Source organism: Megalopta genalis, chromosome 10 (genome assembly GCF_051020955.1).
Source record: "Megalopta genalis isolate 19385.01 chromosome 10, iyMegGena1_principal, whole genome shotgun sequence".
Classification (NCBI taxonomy): domain Eukaryota; kingdom Metazoa; phylum Arthropoda; class Insecta; order Hymenoptera; family Halictidae; genus Megalopta; species Megalopta genalis.
The window spans coordinates 14,738,608-14,761,412 of record NC_135022.1 but is presented as its reverse complement, the minus strand read 5'-3'; the positions used below and the strand labels follow the sequence as shown (position 1 = coordinate 14,761,412).

Here is a 22,805-nt window from a genome sequence, read left to right as displayed (position 1 = left end):
CACCCGTCGAGAGACTCGTCGAGACAGATTACGCGGATTCTTAGCGGAGCGCTGTCAAATGCGAGCGAACACTTGAATCGAACCCCGTGAATTAATTTTCTAGTGTCGGCTTCATAAAACGACGCTTGAGAGTCATGTTTCTCGCGTTCTCGAAAAGTCAAGTACAAAAACGTCTACGCGATTTTATTAACGTTTCCGTAAATCATTCTACGGATCGTGCAAATAATTATGATTATGTCTTCATACTTTCTATCTACGTTTATGAGAAATAATTTACCGGTGCGATTTTTATTTCGCATAAAAATCTGCAGTCTGGTTAAAAAGAATTTCGCATTTCAATTTATACAGTGACCACGTATAGTTCGAAAAATGTCTCAATGAGTTAGAATCATAGTGGCGAAAGTCGTGTTTTCCTATTGCGAGAAACAAGGAGCGTTAATGTTTAATGAACCAAATTCATTGTAAAGATAATTTAGAGTCAAGTTAATTAATAGTAACTTCATAATTTATTTCACTTATCTTTTTAACAATTTGGCACATGTAGATTTCATTTTAAGACGTAGGTCAAAATTTTCGTAAATATGTGCAAACTTCGTGCGAATATTTCTGCAGACAATCGAGAAACGAAACTGTTATAAAACATTAGCTTCTTTATTAATCTATGTGATAAACGAAGAATGCAATGAGCGTGCTACATTTTAATTTGAGTTGTCTTTGAATATTTATCATAATATACATTCTGTCTTCGTAGAATAAATTTTCATCCCCGGTCGTGATAAACTGGGTCACCGTTGTCCAGATAAAAATGGTGGACGAAAAACCCCGGCAGCTTTTCAACAATGTTTCCGTAACACTTTCAGAGTGTGCATGGGATTCTTGGCATCCGAAATATGTTCAGAGGAACGTGAATTTGCATAAAAATATGTGCAGGCCGGTAATCGGAGCAGAAATTATTTGCAGTGACTCGTAAGCTTCGCGGCGGTCCAATGCGAGTAAGGGTTAAACAAACTAATTTGCATTAACAGATACCGGAGGCTACGGCAGCGGGTTTATGGACTTAACGGCTACCAGTTAAAAGGCTATTAATAAATTCGTTTTAGCTCGGTAGCAAATTACATTTGTCTTTTCGGTTTATTTAATCGTTCCGCCCGGTTCTGGCAATTGTAACGTTAATGCATCGTAAATTATGAACTACAATTTCTTTCATAAAATCGCTTTATATGTCTCTGCGGGAAAAGATACCGTAAAGACGGCTTTATTTCTGGATGAACGATGCGTGGTCGTTGGAGGAATCTAACAGATTTCTCCTGGACAAGCTTTGCTAATAGAAAAATGGGAATATCTTCGGAATGAATCATGAACTTCGCTCTAAATTTTCTTTTTAAACGAATCATCTCTCCCCAATTTTTCTCGACTACATAAACGAGTGTTTTATGCGCTTATGGCAAAGATGGATCAGTGGAATACAGAGCAGCGAAGACATCAGAAGAATTTAACGACATTATTTCCAATTTTGTCGAACCATTAAATGAAGAAATGCATCTTAATTTCATTTGTTTGTTAGAATTGATGTAGAAAATATTTATCTTCGACACAGATCCGCAGTCTATACACGACACACTAGATTCAGTGAACTCCGCCCGAATAAAAATCTAATATCGATAAACAATTCTAAAAGTTTAACCAAATTTCCCCCACGCGTTCCTTTCGATACGATTTTACAGAGGGAAGTTTCCCCTTCACAATGACATCTCAAAAGTTGATTCGCGAGTTTTCGTCGCGATTTTACCGTAATTCAAATAAAAACCGTGCCACGGGCAAGCAACTCCGGTTTCTCCCTCCATTTTATAATAAGAACAGAGTCCTTGGGGAAACTAAATTGAAGGACGTTAAAGTAGACACTTCACCCTTTGAAATGCGTGGAGGTAGAATATTTTCAGACTTTTTTTTTAGCCCGAGTTACGGAAGTTCTAAAATCAACAATATTTTTCAGTCGTGATTCACGACTTTTTAATTCAATGGAATATTTCCGACTAATTTTTGGGGCAAAGTACGTTCAAGATCTTCAAAGTGAAGACTTCGTCTTTCAAAATGAGCGGAGGGAGAATATTTTTAAATCCGTTGAGCCAGACTTACAGGATTTCGAAAATGGAGAATATTTTTTGGTCATAATTAGACTGCGGATCTTTATGCAAAATCTTGCGCATCGATTGCAAGCAACAAGAACCGAATAGATATTTATTCTTGCCTTGCACAATTTGAATGAGTTATGAATACTATTTAATAATTTCTAAATACTATATAATACAGTCTGAATGAGTTCCATCTACATAGTTTTGTCATAAATGCATAAAATTCGCTGTCTGGTCATAGCATGACTTTTTAATTTCGTGGAATATAAATCTTCGCCCAATAAGTTTTTGGAACAAAATAGGTTCGACGACCTGCAATCGGTGTATTGACCCTTCAAAATGAGCACACGAAGATTGCTGTACGATTTTTTTAGCCCACCTTACGGGAGCTGAAGGATCGGCGTTGTTTCTCGGTAAATAATTCACGAGCCTTTAGTTCAGCGGAGTGGAGTACAAACCTAATATAAAATTCCGTCGAGCAGAAATCAATTGAATCGCATCGGTGTAGTGAGTTGGCTCGCGAAACAAATTTCTGGTGCAGGTTTTCACCGCGAACAGGGGTTAGCTGAGCCAAATAAAGTGCGACTCGAAGCAAAATACATACTGCGAGAAGCGATCATCGAGCTGCCGGCAATTCCGGGGGCACTTTTCGTTTTCAATTTCCTCGAACGCAGGTCCGATTCCGTGCCCAGAACGAGATCTCCGCTGACTTGCCAAAAACATAGTTCGGCGAAAACAATTAACGATCTCTCGGGGTAAACGCCGTTCAATCCCACTTTCCCCATTTTACCGGAGTTCGGGGAGCCGTTTTAACGGTGCTCCGGAGCAATCTATCGAACTTTCGAACAACGTCGGCCGATATAACGCGAGATATTCAGTCAAGAGAGAGAAAGAGAGAGAGAGAAGGAGAGGGAGAGAGAGAGAGAGAGAAGGAAGGAAGAGAGAGGAAGGGAGAGAGAGCAAGCTGCCTCGGAACAAGTAACACAAGGGAATTAGATTCCGGGCGTAATCGTTCGGCGAGCGCGCACGCGGCTGGTTCTATCGCTGATTTAGTCATCTCGGCTCGGCTAATGACATATTAACGGGCTATTGAGCGCGGATAGAGGGGGTTCGATGGAACAGCCACGGACAATCTGCTCGACCGGGAGAAACCTCCAGAAAACCAGCCTCCCCATCTTGTCTTCGGAAAATGCTAAATTTTACCTCATTTCTTTTCAGACATAATTAACTTTATATTTATCGATTAACGCACATTAAATTTATTTAGTCTCTAATTTTGTTTACTTTTTAATCAAAGAATTTCTTTATTCTTCTATTTTGCTTATTTTTCAATAAAAAAAAGTATTTTTGTTCTTTAATTTCGTTTATTTTTGAATAAAAGAACTTAATATGCCTTCTTATCTACTTTATTTTCATGATGAAAATAATTAGATAAATCCTATCCCATCCAATTAGATAGGATCTAATTAGGGCTTAGTAAACGCATAAAGTGGCATTCATTGAAATTACGACACGAGGTGTTCGTATTTACAGCCACAGACTTGAATAGCTGAATTGTAGATCGATTTTTGAAATCTGTTACGAGAAATTGGACGCTTACAGCGATTTCAGAAGAACGCAACTACACTAAACAACCGGCGATACATTACTTCCTGGCATCAGAATATGCTCGGCGTTCCTTCGACGACTTCATTCACGTATTTCCATTCGCGAAAGAATGCTCGTAGCTCACGCGATAACGTCGCGATTCCGTTCCCGTGATGGTCTGTTTGCATAACGTGCCATTGACCATTAATCTCTTGCACGGCCGCATCATGGCGTCTGCAGGCTCTAGGCTGTATTGCGTTCGAATCATCCACTGCACCACTCACGCTATTTATCGCTTCCACGTAGCGCTACAGTGTTGTACTGACCATTCTCCGGAAATTTATTCCCGTTAGTTGTTGACAAGTTGTAAACCCCTGTTTTACAATTTTTCGGGATACCGCAATTTTTTCGAGAGGCTCCACAATTTTTTAGAGGGTTGATAATTTATTCGGGGAGTCCACAATTTATGGGAAGACCCTGAGACTTTTCTCTTCGCAGATCCCATAGAACATTTTCATAGGTCCCAAATATCATCATGAACCCATACATTGTTGTATAACTATTTGCAAAATGTTTTGTCTTAAAATTTACACGATGTCCCTAAAAACTTTCGCGAATCCTGAAATATATTTTTATCGTGTCTCAGAATGTTAGTAGAACTCGCAAAACATTTTTCCCAGCCTCTAATAATTTTGTATAACGTCCAATACTGCTCCATCAACTCCTAAAATTTTCGTGGAACCTCTAAGATCGTTTCTCGAATACTTAAAAATTTCGCAGCTCCAGCATCTTCGTCGTAGACCTTAAAATATTTCCATCGACCCTAAACATTTTTGAAGAGAGCGCGAAATATTTTCATATACCCTATAGAATTCTTTTATGCAGCCCTAAAATTATCATGGCCCATAAAACTTTTTCGCAGCCCTTTAAATATTTTCAGAGGCCCTTAAAATCTTTGCGAAGCTAGCTATCTTTGTGAACCTCAAATATTTTTCCTGGGTTACAAAATTCTCGTTGAGCCTCCATTTGTTTAGCGAATTTTCATTCACAAAAACTCTTTTGAACTTTGTACGCGCGAACAAAACCCCTATGAATAGTTTAAATACTGCCCTTAGAGTTTAAGGTGCTCAGCATAAATTTTTATTTTGTAAGCATGAATTGACGTGCTCAAAAAATGGCCATTCAGAGCGGTACTGTGACATTTTTGGAACATAAAACATTGTCAAGAGGGAAATTGTAAAGCATGTTTTAACACTCTTTAGCTGTAATTTGTTTTATAATATCTAATATTCATTCCAAAAATAGAAATTTATGTAAAATATTTTTGGTATTAACATTTCTTAATTATTTATGCGTTATTCGATATGAAATTATACGGACTGTTAAAATAAGTGAAATAAACGTCTATATAATAAGTTAAAAGTCGATTTCAATTGCTTCGAACAAGGAGCAAGCTATAAAAGGGTTTTGTTCGAATTTTTCGTATTATTCGACACGAATTAACTAGGTTCTCTCAATAGTTCACCGACACCCTGTATAAATTGACTTTTGTAAGCACTTATCTCGCCGCCGGAAACGTTTGGCCGTATGTACGAAGCAAACGACTTAGCAGCCGACTTAAGAGGCATCAAAAAATAGACGGACGGTAAGGTTAAGCGTTTCTAAAGAAGCTGCGAGCATGAAATCTCGGAGTAGCGACGCCAGCCCCAGCTGACATTCAATTTCCCCGATAATCGAAATTAGCAATCTGCGTGATGGAACTTCTTTGATTCGACGGACTTCGGATTTTTTTCTTGTTGGCCGGGAACAGTTTGCAAGAGCGCGGACTTTCAAACGACTTCGTCTTCAATTTCCCGGATTATTGAGGCACTGCCATCCTGCGGTGAAACTTTCTGCATGGGTAATGCAATCTGTTAACTATCCTGAGCTAATAATGTAAGTAGTCCTCCGATTTACCGAAGTAAAATTGTTCCTTAAACTCTGAAAGCGTTTCTTCAAACACCGCTCTCTTCGAACGTTGTTTAATCATATTTAAACAGCTTTAATATCATTAAAAAATACATCGTTGCATTCTGGAGAGTCCACGGAATCGTTCTACGAAAGAATTATTCACCTGACTTTCATAGTCGAAGCAAGAGAAATTCACAAAATTGAAACACTGACTGAGAATTAAATTAGAAAACATTCAATTCTCTACTTCTAACAAAGAAATATTTTAATATTCATGCGCGTACGTAAATGCAATATAATTAGAGGAGATCTATGTCAAGAGAAGAATACTTAAAGAATATAAAAGCTCTAGTAGAGAAAAAAAACCGTATGGTAGAGTTCTCTCATCATGGATCAGCATTTGAAAACGTAGGAAAATAAAATGTGCAGATGACATTGTTCTATATTTGGCAGTACAAGCCGAGTTATAAGAACTATGCACACAGAATCAATACTCTTACCTAACCAGAGCCAACTCAGACACGATACGAGCCTAACCCAAACAATCCGCCATTGAAGCAGCGCACGAAACTGGCCAGGATTTTCAGTACGAAAAAACTGTTGGTGCGACTCTCGAGAGAGATTCTACATCGACACGCGATCTCTCGATCGGAGGGCAGGACACCCGTTTTCCGATACCATCTACTCTTATTACTTCTCCGAGTAGAATGCGAAACGAGACCGTGGCGCACACCTCGATGTAATTCGCCACAACGACGTTTACGCCGCAGAATGCGTTTGCCACACCTTGTCTGCATCACACGAGATGATTCAGAAGTCACCGTACGGGAAGAACGCCATGGGCACAGCTGGGAACGACAAATACTATTTACAATACTACACTGTGGTGTAGCTAACATGGTACTCTCAATAGAACGTACCATTTTTAACGAACGTATACGGAGTATCTCTGGCAAAATGCTGAATTATAGTGTAGCTAACACAATAGTTCCAATGGTACCTACCACTTTTAATGTATCATTGATAAAATGCTTTCCACTGGAACGTGTAAGTTTTAATGAACGTATGAAGTATCTAGTATCTTTAATAAAATACTGCAATATTTGAACAGAAAGAACAATTTTTAACTATCGTACGAAGTCACAACGATGAAAATGTTTATCTATAGTGTACCTAATATTTTCAATAGAATATATTTACTTTTAACAAGCTTCTTTGATAAAAATTACTAAATTATAATGTAACTAATATAATGTTTTAAATGCAGCAAAAAATATGAATTGATTCTACGAAGTATCTTTGATTTAATGAGTTGAATAAACTGCACAACGTGAAATATTTTGATCAAAAATACATTGACAATATTTTTTGAAAATGATATTCCTTGTATACGATAAAATTCTATTACATGTACTAAGACAGACGAAAAAATACATTTGTTTTGAATAAATACTTTAAAATAATACTGAACGGTATTAAATATATATACATATATATAAATGTATTTAAATGATGTAAATAGAGGAGACGAGCCACTTATATTGTTACTTCTCTACAGTCATATTATGGCAAGAATGAATAGGCTAATCATGAAACAGTAAAATCGTCGGAACAATGTACTTTTCGTTTCTAAAGTGGGTATGTTCTATGCAACTCCCTTTTCCTTGAAAACGGCGCACACACATTTTATTCTGCACGAAAATTCGCAGTCTCTACAGTCATGATAGACTGTAGACAATGCATCTACGAGTGAATGAACAGTGACACAGTAAAATCACGAGAAGGACCTCTGGTTTCCGTTCACAAAATCCAATTTCCCAACAATTCAAATTGTTAACAGAAGAAATAAACTGCTCTCTCCTTGCAAACGGCGCACGAACATTCTATTTTGCACGAAAATCCGCAAACCATGTTTAGCATTGAGAAACAAAGCGTTACAACGAATCTCAGCGTTCCGAACGTAAAGAATCGAGTGCAGAAAGAATTTCGATTGTGTCGCGACAATTATTTTCTCCGAACAGTCGGGAACGGAAAAATAGAGGTTCGAAAATGTATAGAAGAGCGGAAATACGATATATTTCGCGGGGCAAAATAGTGGCTGAAAAATCCGCGAGAAAGAGAAAGCATATTTCGCTTTGTTCCCCCGGCGGCAAGAAGTTAAATCGCATGAAACCACGGCCGCATAAAGAGCCGCGCCGCGGTTCCTAATATTTGTGAAAACCGCGTCGCGCGTCCCCGACTCCAATCTGAAAGATGAAAAACTATTCCTTCAGTGGTCTAAATTCCAATTACTTAAATAAACGTCTGAAAAGAGAGTCGGCGTGCCGGCGTTTCATTCCGGACCGGTGTTCCCAGCATTTTTAATCTGAAACATCGCCGGCGAACGCGCCAGCCCGAAGAGCCCGGGCTCGGTGTCTTGCTCGAGCCGCAACAAGAGATGCTTTTACAGAGATCCCCCTTTCTGCTCGCGAGTCGGTCCAAGTGGAACCGGGTTTTTGACTCCCTTTCTGTTCCCGTTTCCGCTTCTTCCGCGGCCGTTGGATCATTGTACCGCGTTCCGCGCGTGACACAGAATCAGACGCGACGCGGTCCTCTCGCCTCTCTACACCCCTTTTCGCCCCCTATTTTGCTCTCTTTCCCTTCTAAATACGGTTATTTATTGCTTGATTTACGCCGGTTCTCTCGCCCCACGGATCATCCGTTTCCGCTGAGAAATGGCACGGAAAAATTCCCGGCGGCCGAAAAAACTGCTGAAAGATACAAACTCGATTCGCATTTCTTGCGGCCGATTCTTGCACGACGCGAGGGGTATTTCGTTTTATTCCTCTAACGTATAGTTAATTTTATTTAATCTTATTACTCTATTAACTATATTATATCAATGGTGACGTGATGTTATTCGAGAAAGTATTACGTAAGGATACTGCATAGTATTCATGTATTAAACTCATAAAATGAACGGAATGATCTTAACATTCATCTTAACATCTGTTTTTAGGAAGGTAGATAGATGAAGCAACAATACTTTGTACACTTTACTGTTATATCTTAATCGATGTACACACTTCGCTTACTTTTGTACAATTAATTGAAAATAGTCCGAACTCAATGAATCGAAATAATTTAAAAAAAATAAACGAACAATAGTACAAAAATTCCATTCTTGAATAAATAGTACGTACCATTTAAGGAGGGAAATAAATATCCTACATGTGCGCTGTGATTTGCTCGATCTAACGATTACCAATTTTTGTACACCTCTTTGTAGCATGAAGTCTCCAAATGACTAAAACTGTATTTTTCTGCGCAACAAGAGGGAAGAAAGTAATTTCCCAAAAGCCGCGAAGTGCACAATAACGTAATTGACAAAAGTAATCCATCGCACATATTTACGTAGCACTCGAATCGTCTCGTGCTCGTCCGCGGCGTGATCAATTACCGATTGGTAATTCAATTACTCTAAAATTGCGCAGCGAATCGTTCGTCCCCGGATTATTGGAAAACCACCGCACTTACTTCGGCCACCAAAACTGTATGCTAAGCAAAAATTGCAGTGCGATAAACCGGTTAAAAATGATATTCGGTTCGCAAACAAGTCCGGCAGCAAATAATCCTGTTGCAAGTCGATTTCAAGAGAAACATCGAGAGAGCTCGATACTTCCGTTCCTTTGTTAACGTTTTCAGCGAATTGAAAAACCAACTGGAAATGTATTGGAAGTCGATTAAATTTTGTATCGAACAGTTTTTTAGCGGCTTTTGTGCTCTAAGTGCCGACAGTATAGCACTCGTTTCGCGGTGAAAGGATCACTCTCCCCCTCTCTCTCTCTGTCTTTCTCTCTCATGGTTAATTGAAGTGATTGAATAATTTAGTTTCATGATTATTTAAGTTAATTGTAAGAAATATAAATTATATGAAAATATATCAATGGATATATAAACCTCAATCTTTTAAAATTATGATCAGATTATCTAACTTAAATTAGAAGTTAAATTATTTAAGTTAATTGTAAGAAATATAAATTATATGAAAATATATTTTCTCTTATGTAAAAAAATATCCTTACATCCTTCTAATGTCTTGCTAGTTTTGTATTTGGTCCGTTCATTTTTGTCATAAATATATAAAATTCGCAGTCTAGTTATGACACGATTTTCTTATTTTCAGCCGCGTAGATTTAATTGCTGCATTGTAAAAGGTGTAGTACTCATTTTATGGTGAAAAAATCTCTCTCTCTCTTTCTATCTCTCTCCTTTTCTCCCTCGGTTAATTGGAGTCGCGTGACAACTCCTCGTAAACAAAGTCGGCCGATCAAATTCCTGAAAGCACCGATCTTCGTCATTAAAAGGCGAACACCACGAGAGACGCCATTTTCTCAGGCTATAAACGGTACACCGAGGATCGCCGAGGAGAGAAAAGGCTTAAGCCGTGTTCGCGTGCGCGATTCATAATCCTGGTCGCAAACCATCCTGCTGGTTACCGTCGTCGTCGCCATCGTCTCTTCGATCCTTAAAACACAGCTGCCACCGCCTCTTCCGTTTTCGTCGGTGTGTCAAATCGTAGCTACTCCCTAGGAACCCCCATTCCACTCGTAAAACGAAAGATACCACGAAGACGCTTTACTAGGTGCTTAAGATTCCTGCTTCTTTATATTTCATGGTATTCTGCAATTTCTCGCCCGATGATGACCCACTCTTTCTTTCTAGGTCTCTTTTTACTCAGTCGCAGCTTTGTATTTCACTTAAGTCTTCAGTTTGGTATCTCTCAAAGTAACTCGCGAGTGTTTCGTCTTCCAAATGGTTTCATCTTTATGAAAGAAAATATGTCTAAAAGTATTCGTGCAAAAATGTCTGATAATGTTCGTGTAACATATTCTAAAACGTCTGAAAATATTCATGTAACATATTCTAAAATATCTGAAAATATTCATGTAACATATTCTAAAATGTCTGGAAATATTGATGTAACACCATGAAGAATGTCTGAAAATATTCATGAAACATTATGAAGAAGGTCTGAAAATATTCACGTAACGCGTTCGAACGTATCTGTACTTGTACTTGTAGGCTTCTCGAGGTAATAATTTTATCTAGGTAAAGCAAATAAAACGTTTTCTACCAGTTAGCTCGTGTGAAATTAAAATTGTACGAACCAGTCTGTATGATATTCAGTCAGTGATGATGATTTCACAGGAGATCTACTGAAAAAAAATATGAATAATCTACGATATTTGTTTCTTTAAAATCGAAACCGAATTCTATCCGCTTATTTTGGATGTTTAATTACTAGAGAAAAGTTCTCGTTTAATTGAATCTGTTTGAAATATTCGTCGCAGGTTTCATTCACTTCTTGTATATCAACATGAAAATTCCATTTTAGTGTTATCAATATTTAAGTATTAGCATGAATTTAGATAATACATGTAAATTTTCTTTTATCTGCTAGAAAATGACCGAGGACAACGAAACTCTAATCGAATTGTAAGTTTCTTGTATACTCTAACGCGAGAGTCAGGCACGTGTCGAAGCTCTCATATACATAATCTACTAAATATGAATATTACTCATTTCTACTAGATCGAAACAAACTTCGATTCTTCTGTTATCAAAACATACGAACGGAAATGGATAAAGACATACAAGAAACAAAAACTGTGTCTCGTTCTATCAGGTAAATTACAAAATACGAACCAGTGCTAATCTGTGCTGTCTGCTCTGACAATGAGATAAAACTTTGTCCCGTTCCACCGAAATAAAAAATGAATTTCGTTCTTCCTTTAATAATGTTAAGTACGTCGATATTCTTAAATTCATTTAACGCTTCCACAATTTGAAATTTACCTTCGCGTTGATAATTCTTAAGTTCGTTTAATCTTTCCGCAGCTTGAGATTCAGCTCACTAGTTTCTATCATAAATGCATAAAGTGCGCAGTCCACTAATCACCATCAGCTGCAGCATGAAACAATACACCGTGGGAGTAGCAATTAGGTTTGTCCGGAGGGAATCAGTAGTCGGTGTCAAGATCAAGAGAGATTTCAAGTCAGTTTCCTTTGACACGCGGCGGCCGCCACGCAGTCATTTAAAGCTGATTAGTCGATGTTTTATATAAGATTCGATCTAAGTGGATTTACTTAATGCACTTAAAGCGAATCTGACCGCAGAACCTTAAGGAGCTTCGGGCACACGCGACACCCGCGCCTCGTATACCACAGTTTTCAGACGCTGACGTTGACCGAAACGGGACGACCCCCTGTTACCTCCCTTTAAGATGCTCTACGACGACGCCTTTTGCCTCGTCTCGCCTCGCCCTGCCTCGTTCTGCCTCGACTAGCCCCGTATCGCCGATTCTGCATCGATAAGAACGAAGCCAAGCCGGGATGGAGGTTGCACCGTATACACCAGAACTGCAGAGCTATCTTCGATACGTGTCGCGTTTTATAACGCTACTGCGGACCGCTTTAGTACCGGAAGGCTCCAGCATATTGATCGACGAGTACCTCCTTCGACTCTTCCTCTTCCTTCTTCTTCGTCCGCAATCTCCTCTTCTTTCTTTCTTTTTATTAACGCGTTCACCGCCAGACTGAGATGCCAGAGATAACGCTATTCCCAACGTAACTGAATTTACGCAGGCTGCGCTTCCTCTTCTTCTCCTGGCAACCGTGATTCCAGGATCGATTTTCATTCGATCATTCATCGACGGTTTTAGAGAGCTTCCTTAACTTTTTTCCAATTAGTTGGCGCATGCCGATGTTTCTTAAGTGACGTTATCTTAGAAAATTGGAACGTCCGAGGAAATATTTTTTGGCACTTTCGCGCTGCCTCAAGCGAGCCGTGACCTAGAAATCGTTGTTGCACGATTCCAGTTTGATCGGTATTTTTGAAGAATTTTGTGGATTTTTTTGCAGAATCGACAGTCTCTAAATGATTCAGAAAATTGTTGAGAAACATTGGAGCAGCACCGTAATGAACATTTGGCGAACATAATTCGAGAGAGGTTCTACTTTCTTAAAACGTTAGATCGATAATTCGAAACAATATCCTGATGTTTTAAAATAATTCTGAAAGTGCGGACATCTCCTAAATCGATCTGGAAATTGTTTGAAAAAATCGAAGCATATTAATTCAACCACTTGATCGATGATTACAGACATTTTCCTGATTCTTCAAAATAATTTTTACTTCTATTAACATCGTCTAAATCGACCGGAAAATTGTTCGAAAAAAATCGAAGCACGTTATTTCAACCGTTTGATGGATGACTTCAAGAGACATTTCATTCGACAAAAAAAAAATCCAGGACCATTAGCCACCCCCCTTAGTCAGTTCTCCAAGTTGTCTTCGAAACTTAGACTACTCGACTGAACATTTTTAAACAGCCTGCTGCTGCTTTAATGCGATTAAAAACTAGCGTCGGCTATTGGATGAAAAACTTAAGGGGACACCAGATTCCCGGAGAAGATTAAAAGAACTTCGCAGAAGTTTAATCGTAATACGTTCGAGAAAAATTGATAACCATTGCACGCTTAATGAGAACGATCGTTCGACGTTCGCCGAACCGTGACATTGTAATTTCCTTAAACATTATGTGCCGCAGAACAAAGTGTTCCAGCGATACAAAATTGCGAGGTACCAACGACGCGGCCAGGTACCATTCCGCGGATACCTTTTTGCCGCAATCAATTTTTTCCTCTAGCCGGAGAAACGTTGCGCGCATCACATTGGACGTGGTTTAAAGTAAACGGATGAAGTCATTAGCGTCCGTGAAATGAAGTAACAAGCGTGTAACGCAACATCGTAACCGTGAACGAGATAAGTTCCACGATGCGCCGGATACAAACCGTAACTGCGATATTACTCATACCGCCATCAAGTAAAAAGTCTGGCCCCGATGAACGATTTAATACTTTCTAACTTCGGTCCACCTACATTAAACCGGTTTTCGGCAAATAAAACATCGATACACGCTGCAGTGCACATAGAGAGCAAAAACTCTTTGGCAACGCTGATTATGGCAATGCGTCGAATGCATTCGACGACAGTGTTCGACTTGAAACGGAACGCTTGTAGGTACTTTCCAGACATGTAGATAGATCGATTCAAGATAGGTTAATTTTAAATGGATCAATCTAGGATAGACTACTCTATAATTGTAAGATAAGTCAATCTACATATCAGTATATATTTAACCCCTTGCATTATAACGAAGTGTTTCATGCATAATGTAATTAATAGACTATTCTGAAGATTCCGTCACGACTGCGCGTCGTAAAAGACAGAAACCACTTATAGAACAAACCACGTATCGTTTTCCAATGGTCCGGACAACATTTTCCAGTCAATCTGCTTTCGAAGACCGTCGGAGTGTACAAATTTCCGAAGCACCGAGGCGGACAAGTGTGCTTCGATTTTAAGGGTCGTTCGCGAGAAGAAACACTCGCGCGGAACCCTCCCCGACGATGCGGCATCACCGAGAAACGGCGATCGTTCTTCGTGTTTCGCGTAAAACAATCAACGGGCTTCGTTTCGGCCGACGCGTGAAAAATCGCCGTTTTCTATTCGTCAGATTAGTCAAGCCGCGACGGGAGGAACCCCGAAATTGAGGTCGTCGAGGCACCTGTTAATTTACAAGCAGTCGGTGCGCCCCGCTGCAACTCCGCTTCCCGTCGACGTTTGTTATTTGAATGGTCCTTGCGGCCTCTTCGACGATTTATTAACACGGCATTGTTAAACCTCTTGAAGCGCTTGCAAATAGAACCGGGTGGCCCGTAGTTTTCGCGTACGGTTGTTTCTGCACGGCCGACGCAAACCCACGGGTTCGACGACGGACAATGCTGAATGAGCAATTTTGTTCCTTCGACCGGTGCAACAGACAGAAACGTCTGTCGTATACAACTGTAAGCGATCGAGGTGTAGATTCTCAGACGGCTACGAACATTGGCGATCTTCGCGAATTTTTTCCCAAGAGATCGCTAATAATATTGACATGCGATTTCTTGGGATCTATATAGATACATCTTTGGACTACAAGAAAACATTTTTTTAAAATTGCAATTCTTCGTTTATTCACTATACGGCGTGCGATTATATCAACCCATTCGAACGAAAATAAAAAAGACTTTCTTGGTCAGAAAAATTTGCATTGCACTGTTACAAAAATTCTATGAACAAAAAGAATAATATTAACGTTATTAGAATATCAGGAACAATCTAATATTGGTAAATATAAAATATCTATGTCGCTAATTGTTAACATGGTCTCCAGAAAATCAAGATTAAAAGTGAGAAACGAAAAGAAGTGAAGATAAGGAGATGAAAATGAAGACAACTACGAAGATGAAAATGAAGGAAATTGACGAATATGAAAATGAAGAGAATTCGCGAATCTGAAAATGAAGGGAATTTGTGAAGCTGAAAATAAAATGAAGTATAGAGCGATGAAGATAGGAAGAGACATTACCGCCGATGATTTTTAAGCGTATTTCCCGAGACTATATTATAAGAAATGAAACCTTCGACAGTAACTCCATGAATTTTAAGCTGATCCTCCAAGGATGCTTTTCATCCTTGGTCTCCCTGGTAAATAATCTCTTTACCAAACAACTATCCGGCAGAAGCCGGGACGAAGGTCGATACGCAATTTAAACTAAAAACTCCTAAGTTTAAATACGCACGACAGAGAGTTGGCTGACTTCGATTCAAATGAACCTTGCCGCGAACTTTAGTTTCCATCCTCTTAGCCCCACTCTACGTTCTGACCTATTTGTGTTCTTATTTATTTCCAAACTACTGCGAATTCAGGCACGTTTTCGGAAGCCTGTTACCAAGGCTCGCCATTTGGAAAATTACATTGTCAAAGTCGCCGCATGGAGAATGTTGGCCATTGTTGCGTAATTAGTACACTGCGGGTTAAGAGTTGGGCGTTATTCGAATAACATCTGAAATATTCTTTATTCTTTATTCTTCGAATAAATTCTACGAATAAAATTTTATTCGAGAAATTCTACGAATAAAATTTTATTCGAGAAATACTTCGAATAAAATTGATTAAATAAAGCAAAGTTGTAAAAAAAAGGACTCCTAAATCTTTTTCTTGACTAATAAAATTTTATTCGAAATATTTACTGAAATAATGTAAATTATTTCTCCCAATTATTGCTCCCCGTGGAGCACAAAAGAAACAATGTCATATCCTTCCTTGCGTCGCGTGAATGTGTAAGGGACGAACCACGGGCCAGATTTGGCCCATAAGCCGTGAGTCAGGAGTCCTTTCTTTAAAATTTCAGTTCATTTAATAAATTTCGAATAAAATTTTATTTGAAATATTTCTCGAGTAAAATTTTGTTCGAAAAAATTTATTAAATTACTATATTTATTAAATTTATTAAATTTATTAAATTAAATCACTCGAATAAAATTTTATTCGAAGAATTCATTCGAAAGGTGTCCAACCCTGCGCAAGTTCCATACATTTACGGTGAATATGGATGCGTGATACACAGGAAGCGAAGATTGCATAATAATTCAAGAACGCCATCACATGTCAGAATATTATTCTCATAATTTCCGAAGATTTCGATCCTGCATGAATATGCGCAGTTATCGGTATACTGGCGTGAAGTGCGGTAAAACGGAAAAACTGCAACGAAGTAAATATTGTGCGCTGTTCGCGATCGCTATCTTCACGCAAAATTGAATTTCCAACGATACATCTCCACGGGAACATATAAAAGCAACAATGGATTGCGATTCGCATAAAGGCGCAATAATAAGTAGATAAGGTAAGCAACGAGAGCAGACATCTTTAGGATAATATATCTCGTCGGATGGCGAATATGCCGTGCCGGAATTCGAGCTGCAATCTTTCCTTTGTGATGCGCCCGAAACAATTTTATTCCACCCTTTTTATTTCCGTTTGCATGAGCAGACGGCTCCGTTTATGCGCTCCGGCGCAATCGTTTTCGTGCGTGCTTTGTAAAATAATAAGCTTCGCTAGCCTCGTTATTCGCGGAGGAACGGCTCGATATTCCAATGAATCGTAAATAACAGGCTCCGCGGAGAATGTTGACTCGCGAGCGAACAAATTCGATTCGAGGCATCGAATCTCGCCGGGAATTCACTTCGAGGCTCGGAGGCGAGCCTCCGAGGCCGTAGGTTCGTGGCCGAACTAATAGCGGGGCTGAATCGACTAGTCGACGCAGAATTATCGTCGGTCATTAATCTTCCGCGAACCTTTAACGAAATTTGTTGCCGTCTCGACCGTCCCTGCAAAATGCATCCTCCGCGCCGACAGCAGTCGCATCGATCTGCTTTATTAACAATTAAAAATATGGCCTCACTACTTCGACGACGACGGCCCTGTGCTACGTTCCTGGATGTTTATGGATTTATGCCGCTGAAGACTGCACTATCTGCGCATATTCTATTTTTTTCTTTCGACCACTCTCTAGTCGGTAGCTATATTCGCTAACTATATTCATTACTGGTCTGCGATATGTTATTGTGAAATGGACACCTGTTCTTTGCAACTTTTCTCAATTTATTTTACCGCATGGAATACTAAGTAACGAAGACGATCAAAGATTTTAGAAATCACCGATAGAAGAAATTAGCTGGAATGCGTTATAATTATTGTATAACCGATGAAGTAAATTGTTATCTATACGTCGTCTTCGTTATCAATATTGCATGCGTTCGTCGTCATGTTTCTACGAGTTAACGTTTCCATTACGTTACAAATACATATATTTAATTCTACAGTGCGAATTTCACATTACAGCAAAGTATAAGGAAATCGTTACTAATTAACAATGATTACAGGAGAAAACGAGGTTGGTAAAATTCGCTCGAGCACTTGTGTTCTTTTGGGAAACCTGAAACTTCAAAAGTCGTTAAATATCCATTATCAATGGAATTGAAACAATTGCCAATGGTTCACAAGATTGCAAACAGCGTGCAGAAACGAAACACACCGAAATACGTGGAATTTTTTCGAAGAGAACTTTCGTTTTCAAGGAGATCGATTCGGAAAGCCTATTAAACACGTGTGGACCGCAACGGATACGTCGAACCACTGCTGGCCATTTCCACTTGCGACAACGTTTACAGATATCGACACACAGTGGCATAGTCTCTCATCTGCTTTTTCACAATGACTTCGCGCGGGCTGACACAACAGAAAATAATAAGATCGATGGAAAACTGATAAGCCTGTACACCATTGACACTGTTCAGTTCGAAGTAGAAACAGACAGCTGCGGACAGACGTATTCGACGCGCGGTTAATAAATCTGTGCAGACTGTATCAACTGACCTAGATTAAAAAGTTGTGCTTCTCTTAAATCGATTGTTTCCAAGTGCTTTTCAATATTCTGCACGATATTAAAACGAATGGTCAATGGAAGAGAACGATTTGTGTGAGTGTACTGTGGATTTTTTATATTTTTATGACGAAAACGGATATTTTTCAAACCGTAGAAGAAAGAAAATAATTGTACGCTATTTTTAATGTATTAAAGTGATTAGTAGAAGAAATAGATTTATATTTACCTCCTGAATATATTGCAATCTATATTCACAAAATTTCTGCTTTTTTTACACAAAGATCCACGATCTAGTAACTACTCGTAGAAATTATAAGACTTGTTAATAGATTAATATCCATTGAAATAAGAACATAAATAACTTACACACAATATTTTTCTCTCGTTAGAAAACACCTTGTTCATCAATGAGAAACGTCTTTTACGATAAAAATTCCGTAACTAGCCTCGATATTCCGAAACAACATGAAACATCCAACATTATCTACTATATCCTTCTTAATCACAGTTACGCTCATTTGTAAAGAGACATAACTAACCCGTTGCAGACGAAGATTTCTGAAAATATTAAAACCATCTTCTCCAGAAAACCAGATTGTGTATCAAAGCCTCAAACAGTGTGACAAAAAATATGTACTGATTTTGTGTCCTGTAAATAACTAAATAATGTGCTCTCGTTCATGCTCGAAGAGATAAATTCCCACAATCAGAAAACATTCATATCTGCAGCCAAACAGATGGTTCCTTAGGCAAAATAAAAATTGTCTAACTCGATTATAAAAAATTGAACGAAATGTTGATATAAAAAAGTTGAAGAAAAATGTACTCCTTCTCTTAATAACGTAAATAAACTAAGAAAACGACAGCAATGATCTAAAATTTGTCTAAAGTGCTCAAACTTTGCTATTTTATCTACCCATTTCTATGACAACTGCATCAACTCCACATTCTATTAATCGCATACGCCCCAATCCTGCAAATACGATAACTCGAAGTAAAAGCGCCATTATGATTTCGCCAACCAAGAAACAGAATGCCGAGCCTGTAAATTTCGTGTAATTTTTCGAGGAAAACAAAACCGTACCCGTTGTCGGACGAGCGGCGTAGCCCCGTTAGAGTATCGTTCATTGAAAATCCGCGGGTATCACATCCCACTTGACCAGTAGCCGAATTAAAATAACTCCGAATGGGCCGGGGTTGAACGGTAACGCGGTCCGTTAGCCGAGGAATGAAAGGATGCTCCAGATTTCCGTGTGAAAAAGAAATATGGCCGGGAAGCTAGCCGATCGCACCGCGGCGCACAGGTATTAAATGCTATCGCGCGTTCGCGTTTTACTTAGCCGCAATTACGATCCTTACCCAGATTCTGTTAAAACTGTGTGCCCCGGTGTCGCGCGATTGAAAAACGCCGGCCCCAGTCAAAGGTTTCGCCCCGGTTTTCCACGTTTCCCCGTTTTAGCCGCCGCGGCTCCATTTTAACCTCCGGTTTTCACCGAACGGGTTTTCCAGAAAAAATAGGAGGCGGGGAAGTGTGTCTGAGTGACTGAGTGAATGAGAGAAAGAGAGAGAAGAAAAGGGAGAAAGTGAGAGAGAGAAGAGAAGAGAGAACGTGAGAGAGAAACAGTGAAAAATAGAGAGAGAGAGAAAGAGAGAGTGAAGGAGAGAGAGAGAGAGAGAGGGAGAGAGAGCAATAAAAGATAAAGCGAGAGATAGAGAGAAAAAGATAGAGAGTGCGAGAGAGGGGGAGGGAGGGAAGAGAGTGAAAAAGGAAAAAGAAAAGATCTTGGCGGCGCTTAAACGCGGCTTCTTGTCCCCTATGTCGATGCACGGGAAAATGCTGGGCGTTAATGTAGCCGCGGACTAAATGAGGACGAAAGAGTTTCAATGCATTTTTCAGTTTCGTCGCAGATTCTTTTATGCCGACCTCCTCTACCCCCCGATCTTTCTTTTCGCCGTTCTCTCCTCCCTTTGATCGCTTTCCTGAAACTGTGTATCGATTTCCCCGATAAAATGAGCTTCCTGCCTTCGCCGCTCAAATACAGCCGCTTTCTTCGTCTTTCAATCGGGAGGACCGGCGAGTTAATTAGGCCAATGAATATATCGGAATGCTTTTTGTTCGGTGCGGCTTCAGCAGTTTCGTGGAACGTCGATTTACCAATCAAATTTCAAAAGGAAACAATGATCGCGTATCGTGGAAGCTACGTTTAACGGCCGAATAGGCTTCTCGGCTCGAGTATTAATTGATGAGAAGCGATCTTTGTGTTAGAAAAAATCGTCTATTATTTTAAAAGCGAAGGGAAAGATTTCGTTAGGCTTTCTAAAACCTTTCACTTTTATTTATTGTGCACTTTAGCGCGTGACGTTCGTTGCGTAAAGTTTGAACGTCGGGCGACTTTGATGTAAATTCGAACGATTATCGAACATTTCAATTTATTTCTGGCCAACGCGTTCTAATTCTTGGCTAGCGATCCTTTCTGTGCATGTAAATATAAATAAATGAATGTAAATTCAATTATCTAACGGTTAAGTAAAGCGCGCGGACAACGATCAATTTTTTAACAGTCCGTAATGGCGGTTTACTTCTATCCGCTGACGGCGGGTCTATTTCAATCTAGGAAAGGAAGGATAGTATAAAAGGATCGTATAAAATAATTGAAAAGCTGTTTGCGATTTCAATCGACATTAAATATAACTTCGACCGAAATAATTCACCTATCGACGAACCGCCATGCTTATTACTTGCTAACCTGTTTTTAGTAGCACAAGATAAAGACTTTGAAACGAGGTAGGATATGCAGCAAGAGTACGAGTAAAATATGGAGCTGTCCGCCTCATTGCTGCAAACCTTTCAATTTTCTCATTAATCCTCCACCGTGACGTCACTTTGAAGTCGCACAATTATCAATTGCACTATCGAGACTTCCTCCACCTTAATTGCACTGTACATTTTTCAAACCCTTTCCGGCCTGCGAAAAAGTCGTGGCAATTACTTACAAAAGGATCCTCCACTTTGATTTTGATGAAATTTAAGTATGCTGTACCGTGTTCGAAATATTCGCGTAAAACTGTGGTCTGAGCCAGATTTAACCTACACTTGAAACACATATTGTAACGGACAAATGTGTTAAAAATATGTAGCTATATAACCAAATTTTTTTCAAAATCGGGAAGCCATTTTGTACATATTAGATTAATTGCTTATGAAATGTTTGCTTACGTCATGTTGTTGTCTGTGACATAACATCTTTTACAGTTTTATTGTATAAAAGAATTTGTATTTATTGCCAAAAAGAATTTTTCCAAAATGCTGTATATTTGTCGTTTACTTTGAGTTTCGTGCGAGTTTGAATTCTGCGAATATTAGCGTAATCCTTTTGTAAGCCGAGTTTGTTCGTTCAAAAACCCGGAACATCTTTAAAAATGGCATTTACGTATAAAAAAAATTTTGATTGAATAAATGCCTTTGAGAAAACGAGTTCCTTACTACTCATTTAAAAATCCGACATTTCATATGCGCCAACCTAATAATTACCAAGGCTGTCGAGGGTCGAAAGAGAACGAACGAACGAACAATCGACCGTGAAATCGAAAAAATCAATGTATCGAAGCACCGTATCAAAGTTTAAAAAGAGCGAACCCAACCTCGCCTTTTTTTTTCGTCCGGCAATGGATCCGGTGGGACGTTTATCCGCGGCGAGCATTCCCATATATTACGCGTCCCATTTCACGGGGCCCGGCCGGGGCAGCGTAAATTGAACTGTCACGCGGAATTAACGTTAACGAGAAAATCGTTCGTGAATCCGTTTCGTGACTTACGTGTGGCAGCGATCTCTGCCACGTCCCGCTCTCTTCCGTCGGAGCGTTTTCGCCTATGTCCGTTAGTGCGTGATAATTCGCGCATACACAGAAGGTTACTCCCCCGGGACAGACGCGCTTTGACACGCTTTAGAAGCGGTTGCCTCGTAAACCCTCGTGCGCCACTCGGTGCGAGAAGACAAAAAATGCAAATTCGAGAAGAGAAAAACTGCAAATTCGAGAAGACAAAAACTGCAAATTCGAGAAGATAAAAACTGCAAATTCGAAAAGAATAAAAAACCGAGCCGAGGGAAATGTTGGTTTTCAAAAACTATCGACGAAGAGCGAGAAGTAAGAAGAATAGTGTAGAACGTGAAACTAGTACCACAGATCAGATGTACGTCATCGGTGCTTATCGCAATCTGCATTGTTCTCTGCCATGAAAACCACACGTCATACCTCGGCGAGGCTTTAATTAACCGGTTCTCGAAACTCCCTTGATACGCCGAGAAACCTAACCCCTTACTCGAGAACCGTAACGTCGAGGTAGATGCTTTCGATAACGTTGTCGATAAACATCGATAATATAGAGCTGTCGCACTCGGTTCGATATGTCGATATTTTCAAGATGTCCGTAAATTGAATCGCCTTAGATCTAGACACCTTTGTAACTAACGAAGAGGGACCATCGACTTTCGTAATTTTATGCAATTTCGACGTTTCCTATTTTCCATTTAGCACTAGTTTTCTTGAAACGAAAGATTCTTAATGATAGAAAAATAAGATCGCAGGCTAAGATCAATTCGTACAACGACGAACTAACATTCGCTACGTGTTACACCCTACTTCTGCACTTCCTTGACCCTTGTATGGCCGACTAAAATATTCGCGAACAATTGAAGTACGATTTGATGAACGAACTTTTAGAGGAATACGTATAGAAGATATCGAAACTTGTTAAGGACAATACACTGTGAATTAACAGTATATTGTTAAGTCAGCGCTGTCTTGTTCGGAGTATTT

The 22,805-nt window shown here is 39.3% G+C and overlaps 1 protein-coding gene and 2 long non-coding RNA genes across 5 annotated transcripts in view; 1 reads left to right on the top strand and 2 right to left on the bottom strand.

Moving 5' to 3' along the window:
* Appl (amyloid-beta-like protein) overlaps positions 1-22,805 on the bottom strand; it is a 53,483-nt gene that overhangs the window by 29,645 nt on the left and 1,033 nt on the right. The gene's annotated exons all lie outside the window — the stretch shown is intronic.
* LOC117220225 (uncharacterized) lies at positions 16,255-18,852 on the top strand. The gene is made up of 2 exons (XR_013034215.1): positions 16,255-16,445; positions 17,485-18,852. It is a non-coding gene; the product is annotated as an uncharacterized LOC117220225 (long non-coding RNA).
* On the bottom strand, positions 17,392-17,791 carry LOC117220224 (uncharacterized). Its single transcript, XR_004490223.2, has 2 exons — positions 17,637-17,791; positions 17,392-17,543 (listed from the first exon to the last, which is right to left on the bottom strand). It is a non-coding gene; the product is annotated as an uncharacterized LOC117220224 (long non-coding RNA).